Source organism: Osmerus mordax, chromosome 21, assembly GCF_038355195.1.
Source record: "Osmerus mordax isolate fOsmMor3 chromosome 21, fOsmMor3.pri, whole genome shotgun sequence".
NCBI lineage: Eukaryota > Metazoa > Chordata > Actinopteri > Osmeriformes > Osmeridae > Osmerus > Osmerus mordax.
The window spans coordinates 3,052,908-3,060,858 of record NC_090070.1 but is presented as its reverse complement, the minus strand read 5'-3'; the positions used below and the strand labels follow the sequence as shown (position 1 = coordinate 3,060,858).

Below are 7,951 nucleotides of genomic sequence, written 5' to 3'. Positions count from 1 at the left end.
GGATTTAAGGTGTGCCAGCACCAGGCGCTCGAAAGACTTCATTACCACAGAGGTCAGGGCGACGGGTCTGTAGTCATTATGTCCTGTTGGCCTTGGCTTTTTGGGCACAGGGATGATGGTGGAGGACTTGAGACAGGCTGGCACATGGCATGTCTCAAGGGAGGTGTTAAAGATGTAGGTAAACACCGGAGACAGCTGGTCAGCGCAGTGCTTGAGGGTGGCTGGAAAGACAGAGTCCGGCCCAGCTGCTTTGCGGGGATTCTGCCTCTTGAAAAGTCTGTTAACTTCACCTTCCTGAATGGAGAGAGTCGTCACTGTAGAGGGGGGGAGGTGGGAGGCCTCCTGGGTGGGAAGGGGTAGTTCAGGACTGTCCAATTGTCTTTCAAATCTGCAGTAGAACTCATTCAGGTCGTTGGCCAGGCGGGAGTCGTTAGTGGAGTCTTTGTCCCCACTCCTAAACGCGGCCTCTTTCTCTGACCTCAACCTTCTGAGTTTAGCTGTAAACCAGGGTTTGTCGTTGTTGTAGCTTACCCTGGTGCGTGTTGGTATACAGCAGTCCTCACAGAAGCTGATGTATGATGTCACAGCCTCTGTGAGCTCATCCAGACTATTGGTAGCAGTCGTGAACATGTCCCAGTCAGTGCAGTCCAAGCACGCCCGCAGATCCTCCATAGCTTCACTGGTCCACTGTTTTGATGTCCTCACAGCAGGCTTACAGCGCTTTAGCTTCTTCCTGTATGCAGGAATCAGGTGGACCATGGCGTGGTCAGTGACCCAGTGCTGCTCGGGGGACCGCATGGTATGCTTTGCTGATTGTAGAGTAGCAGTGATCCAAGGTGTTTCCTTCTCTGGTAGGGCATTTGATGAATTGTCTATATTATATATTATATATATTAGCTCATGAGAACATGGAATTTGGTCATGTCCAGGAGAGAAATATGTCTATCTATGAATGATGAATGATGTTGCTTGTATCATTGATTGACTGACACTATATTGAAGGTCAGAGGTCACAATGTTACCAAGGTGCATGGTGCAAGGCAACTTTGAATGAGGAAAATAGGAGGAACATCAAGGCCATTTCTAGAAGCCCTATCTAAAGACTAAACAAAAGCTATAAAGCACCATGAATGCAACGTTTTCTTTCTGTGCTTGCAAAGCTTTGTTGATTGTCACTGTGGTGGGAAATTGATTATTGGGCAGGGTGGCAACCGGTGAGGGAGACGGGTCAGATTTTGGGGCCTAAGATGGCGGACTGAGGCCTACGCAGTTAAGAATTACACTCAGTAACAGGATCAAACCAGAACAGGGAAGATGTCTAGTGAGGAGTTGGTTTGGAAATCTTAGGATGGGGAAAGAGTGTGTGTTTGGAGGACGTGTGGCCTGTTATGAGAATAACTTACATAACAATGGGTTGCTGGACGAATCAATAGGATGGTCCTGTCTGAGAAAGGAGGGGGTCCAGATAGCTTACAGCTGTGAACGGTCAGAAAGTAACCCCAAAGGCAAGTCTCAAAAGTGACAGGTCCTGCTGACCTAAGCCAGAATCAGGAGAGATGAAGGATGTAGGAACGGGTTAAGCATGACGTGGATGGAGACTGAGAGTTGGGGTGAACTGGAGTTGAGATGAAACAATGACATTGAGGGGGGGGGGCTTTCTGGGGGTTTTGGAGGAGAGAAAAGTTTACACTTTAAGAGCCAGGGGATACGCACACAGTTTTGGGGTGGATAGGAACGGGTTAAATAACCTTCTAGAAGGTTGCGTCATTGTATCAGACAGGGTGGGGGATTGTGCCTCATATCTGTCTATATAATAAGATGTCCAAGGAAATGTGAGTGCCTTTTGAACCTTCCGTGTATGCTGCATCTGCCATGCTGAATAAACCATCAAGCCACCTCGACTTTAAAAGATATTTTGTCTCCGACTCTGATTTTTGAGAATCCTTCTGATGACCAATGATAGCTCTGAACATCTGACCGTTTGAGGGCCGCCTTCTCCGTCATATCAGGACCGCCTCCTGACTGGTTGGATATAACCAGGGATGTAGTGGTAGTGTAGTTATCAGCCTTTTTAAGAGGGTGTTGTGGCAGGCGAGGAAGGAGTGGGTGCAGCGGGGGGTGGATTGGGGGGTGGAGGGGTGTGTCAAGAGGGTGGAGGACAGTCTAAGGGTGAGGGTAGATGTTAGGAGGTGGGGGATGCACGCAGCGAGAGAGAAAATAAGCTGTGTCTACTAAATATAAGCAGAGAATGTCTAATATGGGGGAACTGCCACCAGAGCCTGTTTAAGGAGAGCCTTGCCACTCCCTATTAAGCCACATTGTACCGAATTTGGTTGCAGTTCCACAAGAGTTCCAATGGGGGTGATCGCGAGCGAGTGCATGTTGAATGGGAGTCTATGGAGCTAAACGGCTAAATGTGTCTCTTTCGCCTGATTGTCGTTGAGAAATCTCAGATTTGATTGTAGTTTTTGCATGTTCAACATGGATTATAGGTCGAAAGTTGAATGAACGAGTACTTAGGTCCTTTTGATTTTTTACAGGGTGAATCGTTGTTGCCCATAACACGCTAGCATTCTGCTAATGAATGCTAATTGGTTAGTGAAGGACTGACTACGACCAGAGATCCTGCTTGATGGCATCCGAAGCAGAACTAGAATGTCAGAGCATTAGCAACATTAGCAACAACATTAGCAAACCAAAACTCTTTCTAGCATGTGTATTGACAGGGAGAGCCTCCCCTGTCAGCTGTGTTGTCGATGCCTCGAGAGAAAAATGGAAGTGACCAGATCTTGCCGTGAAGCAGTATCTCTGGCCGTACAATGTGTATGACGTCAATGACATTATAAAAGGCTTTTTAGAACCGAAAGGCGACTTTAAAAAAATCTAACACCCAACAGTGTGTTTTTTTTTGTCTCCCCTTTCGAATTCTGAATTCAAATTACTAGACAAAAAATTATATCCTGATAGACCTCCAGTCATTCTGCACTCGCTCGTTAGCGCCCTCTAAAAAGCCTTTTATAATGTTGTTGCTAATGTTGTTAATGCTCGGACATTCTGGTTCTGTTTCAGATGCCATCAAGCGAAAGATGGCAAAGATCGAAAATCAGGTGAAAGAGACCAATTTAGTCGTTTAGCTCCATAGACTCCCATTCATTTGCACTCGACCGCGATCACTCCCAGTGGAACTCTGGTGGAACTGCAACACAATTCGGTACAATGGGGCTTAAGAGGGAGTGGCCAGGCTCTCCTTAAACGAGATGGGTATGGTTGCAGCCTGCAGCCTCCCGTCTCATGCCCTCCCATCTCATGCCCTCCCATCTCATGCCCAGGCTGTCCAACGGTAACTTCAAAGGGTCAAATATACAAAATAGCTAATTATTTTACGGATGGAGTTAAAGGTAAGTTTGTGAGCACGTTAATAAATTTAAAAACTTGAAATTGAAAAATGTTATCTATATAGTTTGCTGATTTCTGGATGTTATTGTTCTGTCCCTGATCTTAACGTATATTTGATTAAACCTGCGATGACCTTCATTTAAAACTGCATCAGCGTTTTATGTTGACATTTGTTAGCGAATATTAGCTAACGTTACCTAGAGAAATTTATGGTTGCAGACTTTGATGGTTTCTTTTTGTGATTTTCCTTAAGGTACACATCAGTGTCTTTAAAAAAAAGAACACACCGCAGGTGACAAAATGCACGGTGTGCTGTACCGACCATCATTGTCCCCCAACAGTTGTGGTTGTGCCTAACCTTAACCTCGACCTCTGTGCTCTTACTTGACTCTGCTTGCTGACCTTAACCTCTCTCCTCTGTTACGACTCCTGGCCTTAAACTAATCCTAACCTCAACCGTCGTTGTGACGCCTAAACTCAACCGGGCCTCCCAGGCTGCAGCCGTAGAATGGATTTTTAGTTTGTAGTCTAGCTATAAAAAAAAAACATGTACAACAAAGTAGGAAGGAGAAATAGCGGACCAGACAAGCTTTTATTTTGAAAAGTAGAAGCATGAGACGGGAGGGCATGAAGGCCGAATTATACTACTCCGACTCCGTTACGGACAGACGGACGGAGTCGGACGGATTGGTTGAATTTATAGTACTCCGAGGGCTGTGGGTGCTGAAAACAATTCACCGCCAGAAGAGTAGGTGGCGCAACGGTTTTTTGTAAGTCGTCGTCGAGTGTTTATTTAACTAGGTTATCGAGAAGTCGGAGCAAATTTACAAATTAGCCGTTTCATCAATAAAATAAGCACATTTTCAGCAACTACACTGCCCATTTCTCGTCCCATTTTAATTCAGATGCTGATTTACATGTACTGTTTAGCTGAAATATGAATTGTGAAAACTTACAGCAATGGCGGTCAAAGAATTTGGTTCGTCTTGTTGGTCACGGCAACCCCGCCCCCCCCCCTGACGCAAGCGGTTCTTAACCCTTTCAGGAGTACGTTCTAAATTTCTCGACTGTCCCCCCAGAGTGAGTTCTTTTTGCGCGTGAGTCTCAACGTTCCAGAAATTGATTATGACGCATTAAAATCGAATTTCTATACAATTTCACCATTTCTCGATTCGCATTTGAAAGTGACCTAGTTTGCACCCCGTATTAGTGACGACTACATTGGTTATTTTGTTTATCCGACCTTCTCGTGACGTATTTCTTCCGCTTCAGGGGATTGGCGAGACCTTCAAAGTTTTGGCTATGATTCTGATGCCAGAAGTACTTGTATAATTCTAATTATACCACCCATATATTTTGCACGATACTGAGATGAAAGCAACTGTTGTATTTCACAAGGTGATGTGTTTGCCAAACTAGCTAGCTCGTAGTGTAGTAAAGTGTCAATCAACAAGTTAGCTGTTGCTAATTTCCTAGGCTATGTTACGTTGTTTGTGTGGTCGGATTATAACGAATACAACATAATTCAGATACACCCAGTCAGTCTAACTTGATTGCTATACATCGTTGTGTTCTCTCTTCCATCTCGTAAACCTACGGAGTTGGCAACCAGACCGTGTTCTCAAAATAAGTTACTGGAAACCAGCAAAACAAAAATTAAAGATGCATTACAATCATAGCACATTAGTTTGACTGGATGCACCTGCATTATTTTGTACTCATTATAATCCGACCACACAAACAACGTAACATAGCCTAGTAAATTAGCAACAACTGCTGATTGTCAACCATGTGAGCCATAGGCGAGACTGGAGAATGACTCCCAGACCCCTTGACGAAAGGCGATCAAGCAAGCTCATGCAGCTTGGATACCTTCAAACCTTTTTGGTTGGCTTCTACTTTTCTGGGAAAACCTTTCTGGTGAGTAGATTATTTATAACCACAAATTACATACACATACCTGTGGCATGATATTGAGATGAAAGCATGACTTGTTGTTTTCCACGATCTGATGTTTTTGCTAGCTAGCTCGTAACTTGCTATGTTTAGTCTAATTAGAGCAAACACAATAATGCAGACATCCATTCTAAATTGATGGCTAGGTTTTGTGATCTATTGCTACCATCTACTGCCATTCATTTCCGTGTTGTTGGAACATTTATTATTCCTCATTTATTGTCAGGCCACAGTTCAAGTATTGCAAAAATGAGGCAAGTGTAATTTGTTTGGAAAATCTAGGCTAGAGCTACTTGATGGAAGACATAGAATAAACCAGACTTTATGCTTATTCAAAATAACAACTTATTGAAATGACAAGACAGTAATGTATGACTGTAATGTTTCATAGGGTTATGAACACACCTCTTGTCATACCACTTGACTGCCTGCTGTTGACCGTTTTCTATATATTGAACATCTCCCTTTCTAATTTTACAGGTGAATGTGAATGTTGGCCCACACAGGCCCCGTTCCAAGAGACAGAAAATGTTGAAAGAGGGTTGCACTGCTGTACAAATTGTCCATGTATAGTACTACATTGCCATCTCTCAGGTGTGCAGAACAAGTAAGGTACAAGGCAAAAAGCAACCCATCCCTGCTGAACATCAACTAAACCGTTGAGCACCTAATTCCTTGGTGTACCAGCAGTGGCTAAAAGCCCATCTCCCATCCCACATCTTCACCACATTGCATAGAGGGACTATAGAGAGCATCCCGAGGAGCTGCATCACGGCCTGGTTTGGGAACTGCACCACTTTGAACCGCAACTCTGCAGAGGATAGTGAGGACAGCCGAGAAGATAGTCGGGGTCTCTCTTCCCTCCCTCACAAACATACCTAACGGTGCATCCGCAAAGCCACACGCATTGTGGACAAACCCATGCACCCCACACGCACCTGTACATCATCAATATTTTTGCATATGGATGCTACCTCAATAACTAATGTTCACATATGGTATTAGTATATTATGTTTACATTCACATATTGTATATTATCTGTATATTTAGGAGGTTCCCTATATTTTAGCTTATCATAGATGTAATCTATGTTCTGTGTACTTATATGTTATGCCAGGTTGTCTTGCGTTGTCTTGTCTTCAGTGCCCAATTTCAGTGCCCAGTCTGACCTTGTGATGTTCTGTGCACCTGACAATAAAACACTTGAACTTGAAGTATCCCATCCTCTTTGTGTCTTGGGGAATTTGTCACAAATTTAATCTTGTCTTGTTGGACCAATTTTATTTATCTAATTCTACTTAGTTGTTGTAGTTGTTTAGGTTATGTCAATGTCCTGGAAGAATGTTGTTTTGTTTCATTGTGTAATGTAAGTGTATGAATAAATGCCAGTTGACATGTCAAGACAACAGACCCAGATATGCCAAGCCCATCATGATCCTGGATGTCCATAGTGGATCCTGTGTAAAGGTCCTAAATATAGCCAGTAAATCACACAACTCAAACATGCTTGAGTTGTGATATGTTTTATGGCTCAATGTTTGTGCTAATGATATTCATTGATATGTAACGTGAGTGACGTGATTGTACCCTTTCCTGGACATGTACCTGAAACGAATTCAAGGATGCTGTGGTAAAAATTAAGAAACGTGTTTGTGTGGGTTTTTTATAGGTTGTTGCGAATTAGGGGTATAACTTTACTGTCATTACTGTTCCGAATTTGAAATATTCATATAAGTGAATCCACAGTGATCGGATATGGTATAGGATCGTTTGTAGCTGTCGACAAGCTAACTTGGCTATTACCGATAATATAGGCTGCCATGTTTTTTGTTTTGATCAGTACTCAATGCATTGTGGGTGTCAAAGGGTCAACGAGATAACCTACTCTTCTCACGAGAAAATAATGAGGTGTACAGGGTAAAGTGGTACATCATCGAAGTTCATCTTTGTTGCCGGAACACAAAAGAATCTAAGATGGCCGCAAGTAAATACGAGACGAAAGACAGATGAATGTCAGATGTTTTAGATGCATATTTGTGAATGTATATCTATTATTTCGATCTCTGGTTGGTTATACAATAGGTAAAATGTGTTGAAAGTGATAGCCAAGTCAAGGAAAACGTATAATATTATGGTTTACTAGGTGACGTGAGTAAAGCGTGAGTTATTTTTGGTTAGCTGTTAGCTAACATTAGCTAACTAAATTGTCTGAACGTTTACATATGGATAATAAAGGTATACTTTTGCAGAATATACAGTACATTGAGACTTATGTTTGTAATATACACGTAGGCTACTGCTGAAGGCTCTATTGTGACGTAATAAGCCAAACTGGACATTCTAAGGACGCGTTCGAAATCACACCTGTGTGATCGTACTCCCCAGGGCCCACCCAGAAGAAATCACACAGGTGTGATCGTACTCCTCAAAGGGTTAATACGGACCAATCACAGCCAAGGGGTATCCGTAAAATGACGGACGGACAGACCAAGCCCCCACCCCTCGCCCCTTGGCTTGGAGCAACGGCCCCGGTGGATGAAGGTGGTATTGCATTTCTTGTTAGACTTCCGGCTCTTCCGGTCGTTTTTATTCTATTAA

The 7,951-nt window shown here is 43.3% G+C and overlaps 1 long non-coding RNA gene across 1 annotated transcript; it reads left to right on the top strand.

The window, feature by feature from the left end:
• Positions 1-4,691: 4,691 nt before the first annotated feature.
• LOC136965493 (uncharacterized) lies at positions 4,692-6,516 on the top strand. The gene is made up of 3 exons (XR_010879297.1): positions 4,692-4,794; positions 5,199-5,316; positions 5,833-6,516. It is a non-coding gene; the product is annotated as an uncharacterized lncRNA (long non-coding RNA).
• Positions 6,517-7,951: the final 1,435 nt, after the last annotated feature.